The 26,728-nt window shown below is 41.2% G+C and overlaps 1 protein-coding gene across 1 annotated transcript in view; it reads right to left on the minus strand.

Moving 5' to 3' along the window:
- Window positions 1–26,728, minus strand: part of SLC7A14 (solute carrier family 7 member 14) — a 67,996-nt gene that overhangs the window by 40,537 nt on the left and 731 nt on the right. The gene's annotated exons all lie outside the window — the stretch shown is intronic.

The following is a 26,728-nucleotide window of genomic DNA, read 5'->3' on the forward strand; positions in this document are numbered from 1 at the left end:
TACCTGACGGATTAATAGAATAATAGAGTTGGAAAGGACTTTGGAGATGTTCTAGTCCAACCCCCTGCTCAGGAGGAAAACCTTTTTTGCCCATAGAAACACAGAAGATTAACAGCAGAAAAAGACATCATGGTCCATCTAGTCTGCCCTTATACTATTTCCTGTATTTTATCTTAGGATGGATCTATGTTTATCCCAGGCATGTTTAAATTCAGTTACTGTGGATTTACCAACCACGTCTGCTGGAAGTTTGTCCCAAGCATCTACTACTCTTTCAGTAAAATAATATTTTCTCACGTTACTTCTAATCTTTTTCCCAACTAACCTCAGATTGTGTCCCCTTGTTCTTGTGTTCACTTTTCTATAAAAAACAGGTTCCTCCTGTACCTTATTTAACCCTGTAACATATTTAAATGTTTTGATCATGTTCCCCCTTTCCCTTCTGTCCTCCACACAGATTGAGTTCATTAAGTCTTTCCTGATACGTTTTATGCTTAAGACCTTCCACCATTCTTGTAGCCCGTCTTTGGACCCGTTCAATTTTGTCAATATCTTTTTGTAGGTGAGGTCTCCAGAACTGAGCACAGTACTCCAAATGTGGTCTTACCAGCGCTCTATACAGCGGGATCACAATCTCCATCTTCCTGTTTGTTATACCTCTAGCTATGCAGCCAAGCATTCATGCCAAAAGGGCATGTGCACGCACTTACAATGCCCTCCCTTCCACACATGCGCGCACAACTACAACCCCTGTGCTGCTCCCCAGCAAATGCACATAGGCAGTGAAGGGCTACCACACTGTGGGCATGGCTTATTTATTTATTTATTTATTTATTTATTATTTGGATTTGTATGCCGCCCCTCTCCGAAGACTCGGGGCGGCTCACAACAAGTGAAAAACAATCCAATACAATCCAATTAATTAAAATATTATAAGTTTAAGAAAATCCCCTATACTAACATACACACATACAGGCATACCATATATAACTTCAACGTGCCCAGGGGGAGATGTTTAGTTTCCCCATGCCTGACGGCAAAGGTGGGTTTTGAGGAGTTTACGGAAGGCAGGAAGAGTAGGGGCAGTTCTGATCTCCGGGGGGAGTTGGTTCCAGAGGGCGGTGCCGCCACAGAGAAGGCTCTCCCCCTGGGGCCCGCCAACCGGCATTGTTTAGTTGACGGGACCCGGAGGAGGCCCACTCTGTGGGACCGAATCGGTCGCTGGGATTCGTGCAGCAGAAGGCGGTCTCGGAGATATTCTGGTCCAGTGCCATGAAGGGCTTTAAAGGTCATAACCAACACTTTGAATTGTGACCGGAAACTGATCGGCAGCCAATGCAGACTGCGGAGTGATGGTGAAACATGGGCATACCTGGGTAAGCCCATGACTGCTCTCGCAGCTGCATTCTGCACGATCTGAAGTTTCCGAACACTTTTCAAAGGTAGCCCCATGTAGAGAGCATTACAGTAGTCGAACCTCGAGGTGATGAGGGCATGAGTGACTGTGAGTAATGAGTCCCGGTCCAGATAGGGCCGCAACTGGTGCACCAGGCGAACCTGGGCAAACGCCCCCCTCGCCACAGCTGAAAGGTGGTTCTCTAATGTGAGCTGTGGATCGAGGAGGACGCCCAAGTTGCGGACCCTCTCTGAGGGGGTCAATGATTCCCCCCCCAGGGTAATGGGACGGACAGATGGGATTGTCCTTGGGAGGCAAAACCCACAGCCACTCCGTCTTATCCGGGTTGAGCTTGAGTCTGTTGACACCCATCCAGGCCCCAACAGCCTCCAGGCACCGGCACATCACTTCCACCGCTTCGTTGACTGGGCATGGTGTGGAGATGTAAAGCTGGGTATCATCGGCATATTGATGATACCTCACCCCATGTCCTTGGATGATCTCACCCAGAGGTTTCATGTAGATGTTAAATAGCAAGGGGGAGAGGACCGACCCCTGGGGTACTCCACAAGGGAGAGACCTCGGAGTCGACCTCTGACCCCCCACTAACACCGACTGCGACCGGCCAGAGAGGTAGGAGGAGAACCACTGAAGCACAGTGCCTCCCACCCCCAACCCCTCCAACCGGTGCAGAAGGATACCATGGTCGATGGTATCGAAAGCCGCTGAGAGATCGAGGAGCACCAGGACAGAGGATAAACCCCTATCCCGGGCCCACCAGAGATCATCCATCAACGCGACCAAAGCGGTTTCCGTGCTGTAACCGGGCCTGAAGCCCGACTGCTGGGGACCTAGATAATCGGCTTCTTCCAAGGACTGCTGGAGCTGGAGTGCCACCACCTTCTCGACAACCTTCCCCATGAAGGGAAGGTTGGAGACTGGACGATAGTTGTTAAGTACTGCTGGGTCCAGGGAAGGCTTCTTGAGGAGGGGGCGCACAAGCGCTTCTTTATAGAGTGATGGAAAAACTCCCCTCCCCAAGGAAGCGTTGGTAATCTCCTGGGCCCAGCTCCGTGTCACCTCCCTGCTGGCCGAGACCAACCAGGAGGGACACGGATCCAGTAAACAGGTGGCGGAACTCACAGCTCCACTTCATCAGGTGTCACCAGATCAAACTCTTCCCAGACAGGTGGACAAGTACGTGCCCCAGTCACCTCGACTGACTCGTTGTCAGTCGACTCTGTTTTACAATTGGAGTCGAGGTCGGCCCGGATCTGAGCGACTTTATCAGCGAAAAACGTGTTAAACTCCTCGGCACTACTCTGCAAGGGCTCCCCAACTCCCCCCTGGTTAAGAAGGGAGCGGGTCACCCTAAACAGAGCGGCCGGGCGGGATTCCGCTGATGCAATCAAGGCAGCATGGTACGCGCATCTTGCCGCCTTGAGCGCCACTTTGTAAGTCTTAATAAAAGCTCTTACAAGTGTTCGATCAGATTTAGACCTACTCTTCCTCCATCGCTTCTCTAGACGTCTCTTTTGGCGTTTCAACTCTTGTGGGTGTGGCTTGCTGGCCATGTGACCAGGTGGGAGTGGCTTGATGGTCATGTGAGTGACTTAAAGATGGCCAACTTGACGTCACTCACATCAAGGGTTTGGGTTAGGGTGCCAGGTCTCTCCTTGCCTCAAAGAGATACAATTTCCCTATCTATTTACCATTACTGAGCATCCAAAATATACTAATTAAATCTATGTATACATACATATTACACAAGGGTCCACAAAAATATACATTATCAACTATATAAACTGTATGTGTATGTGTATATATTACACACACAAGCACGCACTGCTCTTCTAAAATTATACACATTCAACCACATTTACTGCGATAGGAAAAACATAAGCTTTATTTTTTCCTCTCTGAAAACTGTGTGGAATCCAGTGAAGAAGAAAAAAACCCACCAAATGATATTTTTTAACTTGGATTTAGTGTTTTTTTGTTGTTTTGCTTTTTTTTTTACATCAACCTGGCACTGCATGTTTGTGTAATACAACTTTTTACATTATATGCTGCTGCCCTAAAGTTCAGAAAGAAGAAAGGTGTATATTTTTGTTTCCCCCGGAATGAATTTTAGGAACTGTAGCCATTTCATTGCCTTAATTTAAAAAAAAAAAAAGGCAAGCAGGAAGAGGGAGATTGTGATCCCGCTGTATAGAGTGCTGGTGAGACCACATTTGGAATACTGTGTTCAGTTCTGGAGACCTCACCTACAAAAAGATATTGACAAAATTGAACAGGTCCAAAGACGGGCTACAAGAATGGTGGAAGGTCTTAAGCATAAAACTTATTGGGAAAGACTTAATGAACTCAATCTGTATAGTCTGGAGGACAGAAGGAAAAGGGGGGACATGATCGAAACATTTAAATATATTAAAGGGTTAAATAAGGTCCAGGAGGGAAGTGTTTTTAATAGGAAAGTGAACACAAGAACAAAGGGACACAATCTGAAGTTAGTTGGGGGAAAGATCAAAAGCAACATGAGAAAATATTATTTTACTGAAAGAGTAGTAGATCCTTGGAACAAACTTCCAGCAGACGTGGTAGATAAATCCACAGTAACTGAATTTAAACATGCCTGGGATAAACATATATCCATTGTAAGATAAAATACAGGAAATAGTATAAGGGCAGACTAGATGGACCATAAGGTCTTTTTCTGCCGTCAGTCTTCTATGTTTCTATGTTGCTAGCTGAAATAAGTTAGGTGAATTATACACGAAAAGAATAGATAATAAACTAATGCTCTTTAAAGTTAAAAAAAAAAGGAAAAACATACCCAGAGCCCAGAAGGAGCCCATCACTGCACACAGGTCTCACTGAAGCCTATGGACTTCTTCTAGACACACTGGGACATCTTTTGGCTCCCTCAGGCTTTAGGAAAGTCTCCTGAACCCTGGGAAGGGCAAAAATGGCCCAACAGGCCTACTAGAAGTTCATTTCAAAACTTCCGGTAGGCTCATTGAGTCCACTTTTTGCTATCCACAGATGCCAGAGGCTTTCCTGAAGCCTGGAGAGGACAAAAGTGGCCTCCCCTGATGTTCCGGAAGGCCGAAAATTAGGCCAGCACACATATGCATACCAGTAATTGGCCACTACTAAAACAGTCAGGTGCTCCATTCCAGTAGCGATTTTTGGGATGCTCACGCAGCTGTGTGTCCCCGACATACGCACACATGCCCCTGTGCGGTATTTGGCTGATGCCCTGAAATTGGCAAAATCTCTTACGCACAAGCACCCTCTCATGAGTTTCAGCTTCTATGCACAAAGCAAAAAAAATGAAAAATTGAGGAAACAAGATGGCAGTGCCCATAGGACTACCACTGGAGTGGTCATGCATAAATTGTGCAATCTGGAGGCCGCTACCGGTGTGCAGTGTCCTACCGCACTGGTAGCAACCCAATACTGGATCTGGCCCATGGGGCTCTCCTGGAAAGAATGAAGGACCAGACTACGGTGCCTCTGCCAGTGAAAATAGAGCTTGTGAGGACTAAGGGCGGCCCCCACAACCTTCGTTTTTACTGGCAAAGTGCTAGCAAAAGAAACTACAGTGGTACCTCTACTTACGAACTTAATTCATTCCGTGATCAGGTTCTTAAGTAGAAAAGTTTGTAAGAAGGAGCAATTTTCCCCATAGGAATCAATGAAAAAGCATATCATGTGTGCGATTGGGGAAACCACAGGGAGGGTGGAGGCCCTGTTTCCTGCCAGGAGATTCCTCGAGAGGCCCCACGGAGGCTTCTCCCCACCTTTTCTGGCCCTGTTTCCTCCATGAGATTGTTAGAGATGCCCCACAGAGGCTTCTCCCTGCCTTTTCCGGCCCTGTTTTCCCCCAGGAGATTCCTAGAGAGGCCCTACAGATACTTCTCCCTGCCTTTTCTGGTTACAGTTTTGGAGGCTCGGGTTTGTAAGTGGAAAATGGCTCTTGAGAAGAGGCAAAAAAATCTTGAACACCCAGTTCTTATCTAGAAAAGTTTGTAAGTAGAGGCGTTCTTAGGTAGAGGTACCACTGTACTAGCAAAAGTGGCATTTGATCACACAAGTGATGTCGAGCTGACCACACCCAATCTGGCCATGCCCCCCTCCCCGAGTTCAAACACAACCCTGATGTGGCCATCAATGAAATTGAGTTTGATACCCCTGATTTAGGAGGATTCTTCCATTGTGCATTATTTCGGCATAAGGACCTGGCATCCCATTCAGGACCAAAGATGGTTAAGTCCCAAAATCATAGCCACTTGAACTTGTTCCTCCCCATCCAGGTTCTCCAGGAATCCCCTTCTCCCAGGGCCATCTAAAGTTATGACCAGCCTACCTTTCCAAAATCCATCGCCAGAAATAATGGGTGATGACCGAATGAAAATTCTTGAATACCCTTGTATTCAGGAACAGCTTCTTAACAAGGAGCCCACGCTCACATATCCACAGCAGCAGAACTATAGCTTGAATGAATAATGAATTCACATGGATTGAAATATGGGCTTTTTCACCAGGAAGAAACCAGCCACCTCTTGAAAAACATTGAACACAGATTTTCCCTCGTGTCTCCTATATACCAACGATTTACCAATAAATGCTAATGGTGGGTTCATTAGTAAGGCTGCTTGTATCACAACAGCGCTCTTCATTAGGAGGAAATTGAACTACAACAGCAATCATAACACAAGACGTATAAAGCTGGGTATTTACAAGCACAAATCATTTTCAACTATGAAAACATCCTGCATTATTCATAAAGATTTGCTCTGTTGCCATGGTTGTCTTAAAGATACTCTGCTTCTAGCTTGATTGATAGGAGGCACTGGATATATTTAATTAAATAGAGTGTTACATCTGTTTATATTTCCAAAAAATCCCTGATCCTGAAAACAAAAGGTGGTGCCGTGGATATTGCCTACCTGGACTTCAGCAAAGCCTTTGATACGGTTCCACATAAAGAGCTGATAGATAAATTAGTGAAGATTGGACTTAATCCCTGGATAGTTCAATGGATTTGCAGCTGGCTGAAGCGTAGACATCAGAGAGTTATTGTTAATGGCGAGTATTCTGAGCAGAGTCAGGTTACAAGCGGTGTGCCACGGGTCTGTTCTGGGTCCTATTCTTTTTAATATGTTTGTGAGTGACATAGGGGAAGGTTTGGTAGGGAAGGTTTGCCTATTTGCCGATGACTCTAAAATGTGCAATAGGGTTGATATTCCTGGAGGGGGTCTGTAATATGGTAAATGATTTAGCTTTACTAGATAAATGGTCAAAGCAATGGAAACTGCAGTTTAATGTTTCCAAATGTAAAAAAATGCACTTGGGGAAAAGGAATCCTCAATCTGAGTATTGTATTGGCAGTTCTGTGTTAGCAAATACTTCCAAAGGAAAGGATTTAGGGGTAGTGATTTCTGACAGTCTCAAAATGGGTGAACAGTGCAGTCAGGTGGTAGGGAAAGCAAGTAGGATGCTTGGCTGCATAGCTAGAGGTATAACAAGCAGGAAGAGGGAGATTATGATCCCGCTATATAGAATGCTGGTGAGACCACATTTGGAATACTGTGTTCAGTTCTGGAGACCTCACCTACAAAAAGATATTGACAAAATTGAACGGGTCCAAAGACGGGCTACAAGAATGGTGGAAGGTCTTAAGCATAAAACATATCAGGAAAGACTTAATGAACTCAATCTGTATAGTCTGGAGGACAGAAGGAAAAGGGGGGACATGATCGAAACATTTAAATGTGTTAAAGGGTTAAATAAGATTCAGGAGGGAAGTGTTTTTAATAGGAAAGTGAGCACAAGAACAAGGGGACACAATCTGAAGTTAGTTGGGGGAAAGATCAAAAGCAACATGAGAAAATATTATTTTACTGAAAGAGTAGTAGATCCTTGGAACAAACTTCCAGCAGATGTGGTTGGTAAATCCACAGTAACTGAATTTAAACATGCCTGGGATAAACATATATCCATCCTAAGATAAAATACAGAAAATAGTATAAGGGCAGACTAGATGGACCATGAGGTCTTTTTCTGCCGTCAGACTTCTATGTTTCTACGTTTTCCAGCTGATTCCCATCCTAACTCTTTTCTCTGCCTTCTCTGGTAGTTTTCTAGGCTTAAGCTAAATTAGGCTTTTCATAGGTGAGATTTAAAAGTACTGTACTATTCCTACCTTAATTTCTACCAGATTTGCTGTTACTGAGTAGAATGGATACACCACACTTTAAATAAAGTTAGGAAACTCATCAGCCAGAATGCACATACCGTATTTTTCCGAGTATAAGATGCATCTAAGTTTTTGGGGAGGAAAGTAGGAAAAAGAATCTGCTTACCAGGTATTCATCTGGCTGGCATCCTTAGTCTGGTCAGTTTCAGCACATTATTTTATCCCCTGGTTAAGGGCTTAAAAAATTATTCTGAGAGACTAACAATGAAAGAGCTTTCAAGCCAGTAAGAGCTGGGAACATCATTAGCACCTGGAAATAAACAGTCTGAGCAAGTAGAGCAATGAAAAAAACCCTGCAAAGACTTAGGGCTTGGTAAACATTCTTCTTTGCAGAGAGTAACAATGAAAGAGCTTGCAAGTCAGTAAGAGCTGGAAACATTGTTAGCACCTGGTTAGGGCTGGAAAGAAACTTACTCAGAGCAAGTTAGAACAATGAAAAAAAAAACCTGCAAAGACTTAAGACTTGGAAAACATTCTTCCCAGAGAGAAACAATGAAAGAGCCTGAAAGGCAAATGCTGGGAAAATTGTTAGGAGCTAGTTAGAGCTGGAAAAAAAGCTACATTCAAAGTATGGCATTGGACCAGAGTACCTCCGGAACCGCCTGCTACCGCATGAATCTCAGCGACCGATAAGGTCCCACAGAGTTGGCCTTCTCTGGGTCCCGTCGACCAAACAATGTCATTTGGCGGGCCCCAGGGGAAGAGCCACTGCCCCAGGGGAAGAGCCACTGCACAAATTTAGAAGATTTCAGCACATAGTGCATCTTCAGCATGCTCCATAGAGCGGACCAGGTGACTGTCTGGACCGACTTGGCTCTGCTAGTGCTTGGGTGGTTTAGACTATGCCCATCCCACAGTATCTCAGGAATAGAGCTCTTTTTCAGTTGTCGGACAAGCCAAGGAGGTCATGTAGGTGTCCCAGTTTTCCTGTGCTGGGTTGTAATGAATTGGCAGGGTACGCGTCATCATTTTGACTGAGTGGTGCTTCTGATGGCTGTTTGTGCAGAATACTTCCTAATCCGGGCTGGATTGTGATGATCAGTTCTTCTTGTTATCTGTCTTCCGATCCCACCTTCATCGCCAGTGTTCAATAGGGTGAACGGATGAGGCAGACAGGAGCGACATAACAACAGCTGTTTATTCAAGCAACTATATACAATCCAACAAAGTTCTGTCTGACAGCTAGCCCTTTTATAGGCAGCTGTCAGACAATTCAACCAATCAGTATTTTTCCCACCAGAATGGAGGACTCTATTAAAGCCTATGTGCTATATCAAATCCTTATCAAAAACTATATCAAAAGAATATGTCACTGGTAATATTGGTAGTTGAACCTTACCTAGATAGAACAGGGCTGGATGGTAGGGTAAGCAAGATATGAATGCTTTTAAAGCTATATCCCTGAAATAAGATATATCATGGCCTTATACATTTATTTATTTATTTTAAGAGTTGAAAGGGACCATGAAGGCCATCGAGTTCAACCCCCTGCCCAAGCAGGCACCCTATAGTACACCAGTCAAGTGGCAGTTCAATCTTCTCTTAAAAATGTCCACAGTGTTGGAGTTTACAATGTCCGCTGGTAGGTTGTTCCATTGGTTGATCGCTCTGACCGTCAGGAAGTTCCTCCTTATCTCCATGTTGAATCTCTCCTTGGTCAGCTTCCAGCCATTGTTCCTCGTCCGGCCCTCTGGTGCCCTGAAGAATAAAGTGATCCCCTCCTCTTTGTGATGTCCCCTCGTATACTTGTAGACTGCTATCATGTCCGCTCTGGCCCTCCTTTTCTCTAGGCTATCCATGCCTAGTTCCCTCAGTCTCTCTTCGTAAGTCTTTGTTTCCAATCCCTTAATCATCTTGGTTGCTCTTTTTTGCACCTTCTCCAGAGTTTCAATGTCTCTTTTGAAGTGTGGTGACCAGAACTGAATACAGTCCTCCAGGTGTGGTCGGACCAGGGCGTAGTAGAGTGGTATTAAGGCTTCCCTGGTCTTGGAGTGTATTCCCCTGTTGATGCAGTTTAGGAATTACATGGAGAGAAAAAGGATCACGAGGCATATTGCATTCCAGTACACAAATCTAGCTTGCATTACATTGCTTTTTGTCAGTGGAAAATTGATGGTCTTTCCGATTTCAACTTTCAACACTATTTTTATGAGCACAGTACAAGAATTAGTGCTGAGTGACAGATCCATACTTTGATCTTCCTTTTTATCCTGCGGCTAAACTAACTCCCATAAACATTCGGTTCTGCTCAAAACCCCAGTGGAATAGGATTATTTTTGGTGGCTTTGTGAAATTTAGTATTTAGAGGAGGAGGATGCATAACATGCTGGGGGCAAGGAGAAGGGGACACACAGAGAGAATGCTTAATCAATGTTCCCTTGGTCTCAGGTGGAATGGAGACTCTAAGCAGCCCTACTCACAGCATTCTTACATGTTTCACTCTCCATACCAACTTCAAATCATCCAGAATGTAGCTGGGCGAGCAGTTATGGGCCTTCCAGGGCATGCCCATATTTCTCCAGCACTCTGCAGACTGCATTGGCTGCTGATTGGTTTCTGGACACAAAAATTCCCAGGAAATTTGAGAGTGGCACAAAGGCCCGACAGTTTCCTGCCCTTCCCCCTTTAATCCCGGCCATCTCAGGCTTTTCTGGGCTGCCAGAGAAGTCTTTCGGTGGTGCTTAAGGAGGCTTTGGCAGCCCAGAGCGAACGGAGCATTTTCCTTTTTCTGAGCGCTTAGAGAGAGAATAAATCTTTGCCAGCACCCAGAGAAAAGAAACGCTCCTTTCGCTTTGGGCAGCCACTGTCCTCCTCCTACCACCCAAATTCCGAGCTTTTATTTCTTTTCTAATGCGTTTGCACAAATTATTTGCTTTTACATTGATTCCTATGGGAAAAATTGCTTCTACTTACACACTTTTCTACTTAAGAACCTGGTCACGGAATGAATTAAGTTCTTAAGTAGAGGTACTGCTGTACTTGGATAACCATCAGTGATCATTGCCCATCTACATTAGAAATTCTATTCTAGGCTTCTCTTTTATACTCTTAGGAAAAAGGTAAAGGTTCCCCTTGCACATATGTGCTAGTCGTTCCCGACTCTAGGGGGCAGTGCTCATCTTCGGCATTTCTAAGCCGAAGAGCCAGCACTGTCTGATGATGATTCCATGGTCATGTGGCTGGCATAACTAAATACTGAAGGTGCACAGAATGTTGTCACCTTCCCACCAAGTGGTCCCTATTTTTCTACTTGCATTGTTACGTGCTTTCAAACTGTTAGGTTGGCAGAAGCTGGGGCAAGTAATGGGAGCTCAGTCTGTTAGTGGTGCTGGGGATTCGAACTGCTGAACTGCTGACCTTTCTGATTGACAAGTTCACGTCTTAGCCCTGGAGCCAATGCAAACCCCATTATACCCTTAGCACTTAACAAGAAGGAAAATAAATTCTCAATTCTAAGAACATAAGAAGAGCCATGCTGAATCGGGCCAAAGTCCATTGAGTCCAGCATTCTGTGTCACACAGTGGCCTGCCAATTGTCCATGGGGATCTTGAGCAGAAAGAGAGGACAAAACCCTCCCTTTCCCTCGACCCCCAACAAATGGTACCCAAGGGAATCCTGCCTGCCTCAACCAACATAGAGGCGGCACTTGGACATCCATTTCAATAACCACTGATACACTTGGCATCCATGAATCTGTCTAATCCTGCCTTGAAGCTATCCAGGCTGACAGCTGTCACAACCTCTTCTGGAAGTGCTCAAGTTTCAAGTTTTATTGGATTTATATGCCGCCCCTCTCCGAAAACTCGGGGCGGCTAACAACGATCATAAACAATGTACAATAAAATCCAATACTAAAAGCAAATTTAAAACCCCTTAATATATAAAAACCAAACATACACACAAGCATACCATATATACAGTTGTGACGGCCTAGGGGGAGAAAGAGTCTTAATTCCCCCATGCCTGGTGGCAGAGGTCGGTTTTAAGTAGCTTACGAAAGGCAAGGAGGTTGGGGGCAATTCTGATCTCTGGGGGGAGTTGGTTCCAGAGGGTCGGGGCCGCCACAGAGAAGGCTCTTCCCCTGGGTCCCACCAAGTGGCATTGTTTAGTTGACGGGACCCGGAGAAGTGAGTTCCATAAACCAACGACCCTCTGGGTGAAGAAATATTTCCCTTTATTTGTCCTCACTTTCTAACCTATGAGCTTTAGGGAGTGCCCCCTCATCCTAGTATTGTGTGATAGAGAAAATAATTTTTCTCTGTCCACCTTTTCTACCCCATGCATGATTTTTTAATACGTCGGTCTTGATTTCCTTCTTCCTGTCCTCCTGGAGGTTCCAGAATGCATTTTATTTTCTCCAACTCAGGGTTACCCTTAGCTCTTGTGAGTTATGTCAGAAGCTGCTACAGCAGAAAAGAAGAAGAAACAGACACAGTGCGAGGAGAAAACTCCAAAGCTGGTTTCATTGTCATGGAATTAGGAAGTAATTATGTCAATAGAGTTAAGAGGATTACTTCCCATGTATTCGGTTATCTTCCCCTGCTGTTTAAGAGTTAAGGTTACAGTATTCAAGTATCAAATTTTGAGCAATTTTGGAATGGCTCCCAGGGACTGCATGAAAAGCTTTCATTTTGGTTATCCCTGCTTTAATTGGGAAGAACTGAATTTGGGCTTTTCTGTATGGAAGTCTTGCCTCTCATTTAGGCCTCATAGAATAGAACACAGTGTAGTGTAGAGTAGAGTAGAGTAGAGTAGAGTAGAGTAGAGTAGAGTAGAGTAGAACAGAATAGAATTTTATTGGCCAAGTGTGATTGGACACACAAGGAATTGGTCTTTGGTGCATATGCTCTCAGTGTATATGAAAGAAAAGATATGTTTGTCAAGAATCATAAGGTACAACTCTTAATGATAGTCCGGGTACAAATAAGCAATCAAATCATATTAGGAACCAGTCAACATAAATGGTAAGGATACAAGAAACAGAAGTTACAGTCATACAGTCATTTGTGGGAGGAAATAGGAACAATGAGAAGATTAATAGTAGTGTAGATTAGGAAATATTTTGACAGTTTTGAAGGAATTATTTGTTTAGCAGAGTGGCGGCGTTCGAGAAAAACTGTTCTTGTGTCTAATTGTTCTGGTGTGCAGTGCTCTTATAGCATCATTTTGAGGGTAGGAGTTGAAGAGGTTTGGGTCCAGGATGTGAGGTGTCTGCAAATATTTTTGCAGCCCTCTTTTTGACTTGTGTACAGGTCCTCAATGGAAGTCAGCTGGGTAGCAATTGTTTTTTCTGCAGTTTTGTCATTTTGTCTTGTCTGGATAAAATGCCAAGGATCCTTTATTTTTAGTGAAAGTAGGTTGAATCCTAGCAATTTTCAGTAGCTAACAATGGACTACATAGATAAAAGATTTTTCTTCTCTGCTTGGGAAAATCTCTTTTCATTTCAACAGTCTCACAGCATTTCCCAAACTTTTATTTAGGGAAGGAATAAAGGAAAAATCTCTCAACACATGTAATTGTTCTGGAAATGGAAAAGGCCCCTTTGTGACAGAAACTGCTTTCATCTATCTGATCAAAGTCTGCCATTATTTATACAGGTAGATCTCCATTTACAACACTTCATTCCGTGACTGCTTGAAGTTACAATGGCACTCAAAAAAGTTACTTCAGACCATTCTTCACACTTATGACTGTTGAAGCATCCCTGTGGTCATATGAATAACATTTGGATGCTTAGCAACTGATTCATATTTATGATGATTGCAATGTCCATGGACCATGTGATCCCTTTTTGCAACCTTCTGATGACCAGTGGGGAGGCAAGATTCGATTAATAATTGCAGCGTATCAAGACGCTGCAGAAGTTGGTGGTAAATTAATGGCTTGCTACACTATCTATAGAAGACCTGATGTTTATGGGAACTTGGGAGGGGTGGAACAGATGCAGCCACAAAGCATTCTTTCAAGTGGCTCAAGGCTATCCTATATCCACCCACCTGGGCGGAAGTGGAGGAAGGACTTGCCATGCTGGCACAATCTGAGTGGGCAACGTGACATGTTTGTGGGTGATGGACAAGGGATGTGAACTTTCAACTGAGTGGCAAACTCAGATTCATTTTTTCCCAGTTGTAGGTGCCAGGATGGCTCCGACAATAAATTGGAACTTTGAGAAGTATTTTGACTTGGACTCTGATTTAGTTTGGACGTTACCTGGAATCTTGACACAGTGATTCACTTAACAAATGTGGCAAGAAACATCGTAAAATGGGGCAAAACCTACTTAACAAATTTCTCATAAATTTTGGGCTCAATTGTAGTTTTAAATTGAGGACTCCCTGAACCACAATGGATGATATGCTTTATTGTTTTATTGACCAAAAATAAGGGATCACAAAACAGTAAAGCAGGTACAATAAAGACAATAAAGTATATATAAAAAGTATATTGATGTGTCTAGAGGTAGTATACTGCTTCCACAATTAGAAATGTACAGTTAAACTTTCTCATTCCTTGTGCCTTTTTTTTTTCATTGGAAGAAATTGTAATTTTTGTAAAAAAATGTATATTTATGTGTCTAGAGGCAGTAAACTGCCTCCACAATTAGAAATATACAGTTAAACTTTCTCGTTTATTTTGCTTCTTTTTTAAAAAATTGGAAAACAGGGATTCAATTTACAACTTTGCTCATGTCCATAACTCATTTTATACGTTAATATATTTCCATGTTCATAGCTTCAATAGAAGCATAAATAAATGCTGGCAAATAATCAAGCACACACAGAGACTGGTCTGCATAATTTATAACCCACATCCTCTTCTTTATTGAGATCCCTTCAGATACTGGAAGACCGCTATCATCTCTCCCTTTAGCTATCCCTCCTTTAAACTAAACATACTAAGTTCTTTTCACTATTCTTCGTAGGATTGAGCCTCTGGGCCTTTTACCATCTTTGAGCTCTTCTCAGAGTACATTAAGAATGCACTAATAGCATAGTCCCTTTTCTGCAAACAATCTTGACTGCTAGGCTGTGACTGTCTGGAGGAAGACCTGCCTTGCTTTATAAATTTATTAATGCATATGACTTAAAGACCAAAAAAAAACCTGAATATGTTATGCCGCATGAATCCCAGCGACCAGTTAGGTCCCACAGAGTGGGCCTTCTCTGAGTCCCATCAACTAAACAATGTCATTTGGCGGGACCCAGGGGAAGAGCCTTCTCTGTGGCGGCCCCAGCCCTCTGGAACCAACTCCCCCCAGAGATTAGAATTGCCCCCACCCTCCTCGCCTTTCGTAAGCTCCTTAAAACCCACCTCTGCCGTCAGGCATGGGGGAACTGAGATATTCTTTCCCCCTAGGCCTCTACAATTTATGCATGGTATGTTTGTATGTATGTTTGGTTTTATAAATAAGGGTTTTTTAGTTGTTTTAATATTGGATTGTTGCATGCTGTTTTTATCACTGTTGTTAGCCGCCCCAAGTCCACGGAGAGGGGCGGCATACAAATCCAATAAATAAATGAATGAATAAATAAAATAAAATAAAATAAAATAAAATAAAATAAAATAAAATAAAATAAAATAAAATAAAATAAAATAAAATAAAATAAAATAAAATAAAATAAAATAAAATAAAATAAAATAAAATAAAATAAAATAAAATAAAATAAAATAAAATAAAATAAAATAAAATAAAATAAAATAAAATAAAATAAAATAAAATAAAATAAAATAAAATAAAATAAAATAAAATAAAATAAAATAAAATAAAATAAAATAAAATAAAATAAAATAAAATAAAATAAAATAAAATAAAATAAAATAAAATAAAATAAAATAAAATAAAATAAAATAAAATAAAATAAAATAAAATAAAATAAAATAAAAAATAATAAAGTGTTTGCTTCATTTTGTCATCCTATTTAGTTGACTCAATTCATCAGGTTTCATTGCTCAATAAATTATTGATACAGTACTATAAAAGAAGTAGGGAACATAACAATACTTTCTTCCCAGAGACAAGTTTCTCCTGGTTTGGATCGATTTGCCTGAACTAGTAGCAAATCGCTGGTGACATCACAATGATGTTACAGAACCAGATTTCTCGGTGCCAGTTCATGGGTGCAGCCATATTTTTTCTTAAAAATCAGATTTTTTTTTTCATTTTTAAAAACTTCTGTGCATGCACAGAAACCTACTTTCTGGCACTATGCATGTGTCACCATCTTGTTTTCAGCTTTTTTGGGGGGAAGGATCCAATTTTTTTGCATTGTGCATATATGCATGCACCCATAAAGCATGCACCTGGGTATGGGTGGGATTGAACTGGCAGCGAAGTAAGTTAGAACCCAGCCCTGTTTCTTCCACTGACAGTGGTATGGAAGAAAACTCAGCACAAATTCTCTTATGGCACGAAGTCTCAAAATCATAGATGCCAATCAAAAATCATGAATCATGAATCATGAATCATGAATCATGAATCATGAATCATGAATCATAATCACAATCAGTAGTTAGTAACAATATTTATTTAGTTTCTGAGATTTTAGTTGATTTGTGGAAAAATCAAGGATCAATATAATAGATGAAAAAAATGCCAAGCCCACCAAATGGAAATTTATGTTTTATCTGATAAAGATATTGTGTTCATATGTTTTTTCTTCTTCATTAGCAACAGAGCTAATACAGTTTTTATATTGAGGTGGGGCAGCGTAAATGCTCTTGCTGTCCTATCCAAGTCATCAGAATAGCAACTTCAGCACCTCGGACAGCATCTCTGAAGTTTACACCATTCCAATGAATGCTTTCTGGAATAAAACACACTAGTACTGCTTCATTTAATTATTAAATTAACTCATTTTCTGGATACATACAATGTATTAAACGAACAGAATAAATTGGTTTGATATGACATGGTAAGTAATCAAAGCACCAGCCAATGTTTACACTAAACAGATTACCAGATCTGCTTTTGAATACAGCCATTTGGGTTTATTCAGGATCAATAACCATCTGTCAGAAATGGTGTAGTAAGGTCTCCTGCTTGGGCAGGGGATTGGACTAGATGACCTACAAGGTCCCTTGTAACTCCGTTAATCTGCTAATCTGTTAAGTGTGTAATGTCCTCAGAGAGGGGTGGCATATAAATCCAATTAATAAATGTAATTTCTTTGATGGAGACTCAAACATTAGGGTTTATTCCCTTTGGTATAAACCACAAATGTTGAGTTCATACAACATTGCTACTGAGGCCAAAATCTGGGTTAACAAACGTGGCTGTATTGCTGTAATTTGCTTTTTAAAAATTGAAGTTATGGCTTACAGTGTTGGCCTAATTTCCACTGTATGCCACAGAAATGGGTGTTTCTTATATGTTGAATCATAAATTATCTATCTTCACTTTGGCCTAGTTTGGCATATTGCACAAACTGAGCACTGAGCCATAGGCTGCAAATTTTTGTGTGATTGCCAAAACGGTAGGTATTTAAACACTAGGCACATTGACTTGTCCAAACATTTTAAAGTATTTTATTGCCACTCTGTACAGTATCATGTACTGCCTCTTGGTATTATATTATGTAAGGAATAATCACCTGGCATTTTTATTATGCTCTAACCTAGACTGAGATCCATTAGGCAGTCTAGAAATGTTTAACTAAATAAACATACTAAATACATTCTCAGCATTCACTTGGTAATGATAGCAATATTCTAGTGTGCCTGATCAAGCCAATTTTTGCTCTTATAATATGAACATAAGCAGCTACCATGCAGCAATTTAAACCATTGTTCCCTTTAGTTCTATAGATTGCAGCAGCTTTGCCCTCTATGGAGATGCTGGTAACTGAAATTTTTCAAGCTTAAAAACTGTGTGATTAATCAGGAATTTATAGCTCTTTCTTTATTGCCAAAAGGGAGGAAAAACCCAACACATTAAAGTTTCTATTGATCCACATTTATGAAAAGGATCCTTAGATGAAATGGGAGAAGGGGAATAAAAAAATCAAGAAAATTCTAATTTCTGCTATTGAAAAAGTGTACAGAGGACTTGGCAATGGCACTGATATCATAAATAAATTTATTCTGCATTTAATCGTGCTTCCCAAAAGTCCAAGGAAGGAAAAAAATGGTCTAGCCAAATTAGAAGTCACAGGTTATTACATATATAACATCATTGGACAATGCACTAAATCTAAAAGGAAATTAGAATGACCAATCTGATGCATTGTATATGGTCTCTCTTTGAAACCCTTCCTTCCTTCTTCCTTCCCTCTTCCCTCCCTCCTTCCCTTCTTTCCTTCTCATTCCTTCCTCCCTCCCTCCATTAATTCCATTAATTCCATTCCATTCCATTCCATTTCATTCCATTCGTCTCATAGGATCTTTCTACTTATCCTTCATACATTGGCTTACCTCTTTTTATTTTTAATTTTTACACACCAATCAAACTAATGGACATCATGAGCCTTTTGCTATGTAAGAACGGCCACCTTAATTCTGCATGCAAGCAAATCTGTCATTAAAACACTGTAACCCCACAAGTGTTTAGATTTGCCACTATCCACAATAGAGAAATGGTTAGTGAAGATGGCAGGCGATGCGGTGGCTCAGTGGATAAGACACTGAATATGTTGATTAGAAAGGTCTGCAATTTGAATCCCTTGCGCCATGTAACAGAGTGATCTCCCGTTACTTGTCCCAGCTTCTGCCAACCTAGCAGTTTGAAAGCACGTACAAATGCAAGTAGAAGAATAGGAACCACTTTGGTGGGAAGGTCACAGTGTTCCACGCAGCTTTAGCATTTAGTCATGCCAGCCACATGACCATGGAGATGTCTTCAGACAGTGCTAGCTCTTTGACTTTGTAATGGAGATGAGCAATGCTCTCTAGAGTTGGGAACGACTAGTACATATGTGCAAAGGGAACCTTTACTTTTACCTAGTGAAGATAATGGAATCTGCAGACATGACTAGATTGACTTCCTTGAATAGAAAAAAGACAATATCTACATTTATGGCTGATGTTATGGAAAATAACGGGGAGGGGGGGAATGCATTTATGACAATGATTAGGGAAAAAAACTGGATAATAAAAAGTGACCTTTTTTTTAATCGTAGAGTACTTTTATAATTTTTCTTCTGCAAAGAAAATTGGAAACTATTTTCTATTTGTTTTCATATTTTCTTTCTGCACAACTGTCTTATGTTCCCCACTCCTTTTTGTTCTCTTTATTTTGCACTAGTGTGTATGCTCCCTTCTAAATATCCTAAATATATGCATGGTATGTTTGTGTGTATGTTTTCTTTTTAATAAGGGGTTTTTAGTGACTTTTAATTATTAGATTTGTGATATATTGTGTTATTGTTGTTGTGAGCCGCCCCGAGTCTACGGAGTGGGGCGGCATACAAATCTAATTAATAATAATAATAATAATAATAATAATAATAATAATAATAATAAATCCTGTACATCAGCATACTGTATACATACAGACTGTACTGTAGTCTGGTCATCTTCAGTGCATTACTTCACTGGTTTTGAGTGTGCACAGTGCTTTTTGGGGATTTAAGAAAAACAGCTTCTAGAGCACAGCTGATCATTAGAGGGAGCAGGAATGAGAAAAGCAAGTGAAACGTGGGGAATCGCTTCACTCAATAGTGCCTTGTGAAAGCTGAAAAACATCTTCCAAAGCAGTGTTTCCCAACCTTGGCCACTTGAAGATATTTGGACTTCAACTCCCAGAATTCCCCAGCCAGTGAATGCTGGCTGGGGAATTCTGGGAGTTGAAGTCCAGATATCTTCAAGTGGCCAAGGTTGGGAAACACTGTTCTAAAGCACAGCTGATCATTGGAGACAGCAACAATGATCAAAACAGGCAAAGTACCGTGGAAAGATAGCTTCACTCACTAGTGCCTTGTTAGGGCTGGAAAAAGCATAGAAAAAGCTACAATTGGAGTATAAGACACACCCAAATTTTCAGCCTCTTTTTTGGGTGTGTGTGTGTTCTGCCAGTGTGTCCCAACCGCCCATAATTACAGGGTAATTAGTCCAAATAGACACACACCACACGATAGAAGGAAAACAAAAGGTCTTTATCAACAGAAAAGCAGAAAAAACTCCCTTTTTAAATGTCAAAGGGATTTTCTGGTACACATGAGGCACAGGTGAAATGCAATCCAATTTCTCACCCAGTAACTGGGAAATTGAGTCCACTTCCAAAGTCCAGAAATTCCACACACAGTCTTGAACAGGGAAAGAGTAAACCACGATCTTGACGAAACTATGAATCAAATAAACTTCCACGAGGCTAAACTAGCACGCTGCTCTTTTTATCTGTAGCACTAATTACAGCAGCCCCACCCAACCACAGGTGGCCTCACTTATCTCCTGTAAAAATCCTTCAGTTGTTCTCTCCTAAGCATGTGTGGATCCGTCATAAGTTCTTGTTCAGAATCCAGGGATGATAAGGATGATTGATCTCCTCCTGGGCTGTCTGCCAAACTCCCCTCTTCCCTGTCACTCACGCTTCCTTGGTCAGAGGAAGCTTCGTCGGCAGATTCCATCGGGAGCAAAACAGGCCTGCGGTGTGTGGATGTTTTCCCCACATCCACCTGCACATTCTTTGGGGCAGGAGCTGGGCCAGAGCTAACCACAACAGGGGGGGGGGAGTGCATCTTATACTCTGAAAAATACTTGTACTCCCAGAAAGCGGCTCCATTCCTTGCTTTTAAGCGAAATCATAATCTTTTAAACAAAATAGCAATGCACTCACTTGGGGGCTTTCAACAGACAAGTCTAGAGCGGTAGAAAGACCGTAAGTGAAAGCTGCAACAACTGATGGGTGGGAAGCTAATATCAATCTCCTTGAGACTGCACAGAAGAAGCATTGTCATTCTGATTCAGAACATTATGCAGTTGCACGCATTGTACTCTTAAAGCAGGTACATTTTGAATAGGTAACACGTAAGGCTGTTCAAAATATCTTTCATCATAACATAACAGAATAACAAGAGTTGGAAGAGACCTTCAGACAAACGGCTGTCCAGCCTCTTCTTCAAAACCTCCAATGATGATACGCCCACAACTTCTGAAGGCAAGCTGTTCCACTGGTTAATTGTTCTCAAATTTTTACTCAGTTCTAGTTTGCTTCACTCTTTGATTGGTTCCCATCCCGTTTCTTGTCTTGCCTTCAGGACAGGTGTTTTGGAAAATAGGTGGAGCCCTTCCTCTTTGTAGTATAATCGCGCCTAAAACACGATCTAAGTATTGCCCACAAGATCATATGCTGCAACGTCCTACCAGTCAATGACTACTTCAGCTTCAACTGCAACAACACAAGAGAACGCAACAGATTCAAACTTAATATTAACCGCTCCAAACTTGACTGTAAAAAATATGATTTTAACAATTGAGTTGTTGAAGCGTGAAACTCATTACCGGACTCAATAGTGTCAACCCCTAACTCCCAACATTTCTCCCTTAGACTATCCACGATTGACCTTTCCAGGTTCCTAAGAGGTCAGTAAGGGGCATACATAAGTGCACTAGTGTGCCTTCATCCCCTGTCCAATTGTCTTTCCTTTCTCTCATATATCATATATATTTTCTTCCTTCCATATATCTTCTCCTCTATTTTTACATATTATCTTTATATATATTACTTCATGTCTATTCTCTTCCATATGTATTGTGTATTGGACAAATGAATGAATGAATAAATAAAAATAAATAGTAGCCCCTTAGATATCAGAACACTCCTATCATGTCACCCCAGTCCTTCTTTTCATCAAACTAGACATACCCAGTTCCTGCAACTGTTCTTCATATGTTCTAGCCTACAGCCCCCTAATTCAAGTTTCAAGTTTCAAGTTTTATTCGATTTATATGCCGCCCCTCTCCGAAAACTCGGGGCGGCTAACAACAATCATAAACAAATAATTATCCTTGTTGCTCTTCTTTGTACTCTTTATAGAGTCCTTAACATCTTTTCTATATTATGGTGACCAACACTGGAATGCAATAATAGTATTACAACAACAACAGAGTTGGAAGGGACCTTGGAGGTCTTCTAGTCCAACCCCCTGCTTAGGCAGGAAACCCTACACCACTTTAGACAAATGGTTATCCAACATCTTCTTAAAAACGTCCAGTGTTGGAACATTCACAACTTCTGGAGGCAAACTGTCCCGTTAATTAATTGTTCTGTCAGGCAAGTTCTCCTTAGTTCTCAGTTGCTTCACTCCTTGTTTAGTTTCCACCCATTGCTTCTTGTTCTACCCTCAGGTGCTTTGGAGAATAGCCTGACTCTTTCTTCTTTGGGGCAACTTCTGAGATATTGGAACTCTGCTATCAAGTCTCCCCTGGTCCTTCTTTTCATTAAACTAGACATACCCAGTTCCTGGACCATTCTTGATATGTTTTAGCCTCCAGCTCCCTAATTATCTTTGTTGCTCTTCTCTGTACTCTTTATAGAGTCCTCAACATCTTTTCTATATTATGGTGACCAACACTGGAATGCAATAATAGTATTACAACAACAACAGAGTTGGAAGGGACCTTGAAGGTCTTCTAGTCCAACCCCCTGCTTAGGCAGGAAACCCTACACCACTTTAGACAAATGATTATCCAACATCTTCTTAAAAACGTCCAGTGTTGGAACATTCACAACTTCTGGAGGTAAACTGTCCCGTTAATTAATTGTTCTGTCAGGCAAGTTCTCCTTAGTTCTCAGTTGCTTCACTCCTTGTTTAGTTTCCACCCATAGCTTCTTGTTCTACCCTCAGGTGCTTTGGAGAATAGCCTGACTCTTTCTTCTTTGGGGAAACTTCTGAGATATTGGAACTCTGCTATCAAGTCTCCCCTGGTCCTTCTTTTCATTAAACTAGACATACCCAGTTCCTGGACCATTCTTGATATGTTTTAGCCTCCAGCTCCCTAATTATCTTTGTTGCTCTTCTCTGTACTCTTTATAGAGTATCAACATCTTTTCTATATTTTGGTGACCAATACTGGAATGCAATATTCCAAGTTTGGTCTTACCAAAGTATGATAAAGCGGTACTAACACATGATCTTGATTTGTACATTAGAAGCTGCATTCTAGGGAGGTAAAATGCAATGGATTCAGATTTTATTACATTCTTTTTCCTGTGATGTGTTATTCCCATTTATTTTGTGCATGTTACAAATAAGAGGAAATAAGAAAAGCAGAGGAACCAATTTGGGATGGGAAAGATATTTGCCTGGAATAAATGGAGTCAAGGAAGAACTGAATATTTTATGTCTTATTTAGCAGAGATAAATCCAATGGGAATACGATTCAGCCTGACAACTAGAGTAATTATTCAGGAGTAAACACTTTACTAAAATACAGACAGGTTTTCTGAGAATCAGTGCTTGGATTTAGCATGATAGATCCAGCTGTTTTTAACATCATACCTATTTTTTAAAAAGTTTTTTAAGTTTTTAAGATGATGTTTGACAACCATTTGTCTGAAGTGGTGTAGGATTTCCTGCCTAAGCAGGGGGTTGGACTAGAAGACCTCCAAAGTCCCTTCCAATTCTATTCTATTCTATTCTATTCTACTCTACTCTATTGTCTCAATCCTAGAAAATGTGGACTGTTGGATATCTTCCATTTCTCTTTCTTCTCTCTCCCCTTTAATTTTTATTTTCATTCATCCTCCCCATTATAACCCATGGCATACATCCATTATTTTTGTTTCCTCCTGGGTTTCTTGCTTTGCTGTTTCTCATTTGGTTTCATAACCAGGTACAGTAACCTGATTCCAAATATATACAAGTTGTTGTCGACTTAATGAACCAAATTGAGCTCCAAAGTTTCCATTGCTAAGCAGGACAGTTGTAAAATGAATCCCCTCCCCCATTTTATGACCTTTCTAACCATGGTTGTTAAGTGAATCATCATAGTTTTTAAGCTAGTAGCCTGGTTGTTGCAGTGTCACGGGACACTGAAACCATCATTCATTAATTAATTTAGTTATTTATTAGATTTCTATGGCACCGGTCAGGGCCCACAGAGTTGGTCTTCTCATAGTTCCTTCAGTGAGGCAATGCCAACTGGCAGGAGTGCATGGGAGGGCCTTCTCTGTGGTGGCTCCAGCTTTATGGAATCAACTCCCCCTTGAGATCCACACGATCCCCACCCTCCTGGCCTTCCGAAAGGCGGTAAAAACATGGCTTTTCCACCAAGCCTGGAGCCAGTGAACGGTTTCATCTTGTCAGGGGTAGGCAAAGTTGGCTCTTCTATCATATGCGGACTACAACTCCCAGAATTCCTCAGCTAGCATCATTGGTTCAGGAATTCTGGGAGTTGAAGTCCACAAGTCATAGAAGAGCCAACATTACCTACCCCTGTTCTGGGTCATATGGATCACTATTCTCTCTCTCTCTCTCTCCCTTCCCCTCCCCTGCTCCTCCCTTCCTCTCTCTCCCTCCCTCTCTCACACACATCACAGAATGAAATGAATTGGGCAGCAATTCACAGGCTCCATTAATTTAGATTTTCTTTTCTTTTAGATGATAAACAATTGGGAAATAAAAATTATTGTGGAAAAAAATGTTTATTATTATTATTATTATTATTATTATTATTATTATTATTATTACCATCACCATCACCATCACCATCACCATCACCATCACCATCATTATCATTATTATTATTATTATTATTATTATTATTATTATTATTATTATTATTATTTAGATTTGTAGGCCACCCTTCTCCGAAGACTCGGGGCAGCTCATAGGATAGAATGTAAACAATACAGCAACAAATCTAATCAATTAAAAATTACAAACTAAAAACCCTAATACAGTAAAATCAATCAGCCAATTCATTCACAACCACACATTTCATTTATTAAACGGGGTGGTGGGGTGTGTGTGTTGATCTAATTGTCCCATGCCTGGCGACATAAATGAGTCTTAAGACTCTTACGAAAGGCGAGGAGAGTGGGGGCTATGCGAATCTCCAGAGGGAGCTGATTCTAGAGGGCTGTAATATATTTCCCCCTTCCCTTTCATTTATTCTGCTAACCACTAAATGTTACCCCCCAAAAAAGTGCCTTGTACATTAAACACTGAAGGTTATTGCTGGTATTATTTCTGTTGACGTCATTTCAATGATTGTTTTTTACTGATCTTTTATCCCCCACCCACCCAAAAAACTATATTCCCTCTAAATTTGCCTTGTTATATCATCTGACATACATAACAGACCAATTCCAGCATCAATTTAATTCGGAAAGTTTCATTTTTCCAACAGGGTGCCAAATTTGTTCTTACAGCTGTCAGTCGATATCTTAGCAAATGACTGATACATTTCCATCTTAGTTTCCTGGAATTTATTTATTTGTTTGTTTGTTTTGTCAAGTACATATTGGAGGTATGTAACAATATAATAATATTCAAATACATGATACTAGTAACAAGAAAAAAATAAGAAGAAACATTAGATATAATAATATTCATACGCATGGTACCAGTAGGAAAAAACCCCCCATTAGATTAGGAGATGGAAGGCACTTATGCATGCCCCTTACTGACCTCTTACGAATTGGGAGAGGTCAACAGTGAATTGTTGTTAAAACAATTATTTTTAATAAAAAATAACTCTGGTTTCAGTTTATCCTTGCTGCTTTTTAAAAAACATTTCAAAATATTTCCTTCCAATTCTTTTGAGAATTTTTGGGGTTGGGGGTTGTTTGTTTTTTTGCATTGGCAACTTGTGGTAGAACTTTTATTTGATAGCATTTCCAAAATCCGCTTTTATATTATTTTTCTCTCTTGATAATTGCTGATGAATTTGATGCCATCTGTACATTAATTTAGGACTTTTTACTTTGATGCTGCTGCAGCTGCATACATACACACACACACACACACATACACACACACACATATATATTTCTATCCTATGTATCTCAGGAGAATCTCCCATTATTCCCCTCTATAATCAGGGAAATAGTTCAACTGCCCTTTTCCCAAGAGCATAATACTTTCCAGCTGGTAACAAAACCAACAAACCAGCACTTGTGACCAGCATCCTTTAATTATCATGGCCTTTGTCATGATCCAGACATGAATGCATGGTGTACTCTGTTCTTTGCATGCTGTACTCTGTTCTTTGCACCACAGTTGACAGTTTAAGTTGAGTTAAAATATAACGTGAAGCAAGCAAGAATCCCAAGAACCCGATTAAAAAACCCAAAACGTAAGGCTGTCTCTTTGAACCTACAGAAAACACCCCAACCGGCTCATTACCACAGAAGCTGGAGTGTCAGATTTCTGAAGTTGAAAAAAAAAAAATACCACGGGGAAGTGACTGGAGCCTTCACAACATCTTACATAAACGCAGAGAGAAGGTGGAAATGGTGGGGGGAGGAAGGGGGGAGAGAGAGAGGGGGGGGACGAGAAAGAGAGATGGATGGGGAGTGAGTTTTTTATTTATTTATTTGTTTGTTTATTGATGGAGATGGAGGATAGAGAGAAAGAGAGAGAGAAGAAGAGAGGGAGAGGGAGGGAGGGAGAAAGAAAGAGAGAAAGAGTGGGAGAGAGGGAGAGGGAAAGAGGGAGAAGGAGAAAAGGAAAGATAGGGAGAGGGAGAGAAAGAAAGAGGGAGAGGGAAAGAGAGGGAGATGAAGAGAGATAGAGAAAGAAAGAGAGGAGGGGGAGGGAAAGGAAGAGACGGGGCGAGGGAGAAAGAGAGAGAAAGAAAGAGAGGAAGAGAAAGAGAGGGAGAGGAAAAGAGAGAGAGAAAGAAAGAGTGGGGAGAGAGAGAGACAGAGAGAGAGACAGAGAGAGCTAAGGGGAAAAAATCAACATTTTGGACTGCCTTGACTTGTACGCTTTACCGCAACGAATCCGCGTAAAAACAGCCCCACTCCGTCTTCTTCTGCTCCCGGTTTTGGAGAGGCGGGGGGGGGGGGGAGAGAATCCCACCACCCCTCCATCCCACATTAAGAGATCGCGGAGGGAGGGGAGGTGCCGGAAGACAGGCAGGGCAGCCAGGGTCTTAGCATCTCCCCCGCCCCACCTGGGCAAA

This window comes from Erythrolamprus reginae, chromosome 5 (genome assembly GCF_031021105.1).
Source record: "Erythrolamprus reginae isolate rEryReg1 chromosome 5, rEryReg1.hap1, whole genome shotgun sequence".
Lineage (NCBI taxonomy): Eukaryota > Metazoa > Chordata > Lepidosauria > Squamata > Dipsadidae > Erythrolamprus > Erythrolamprus reginae.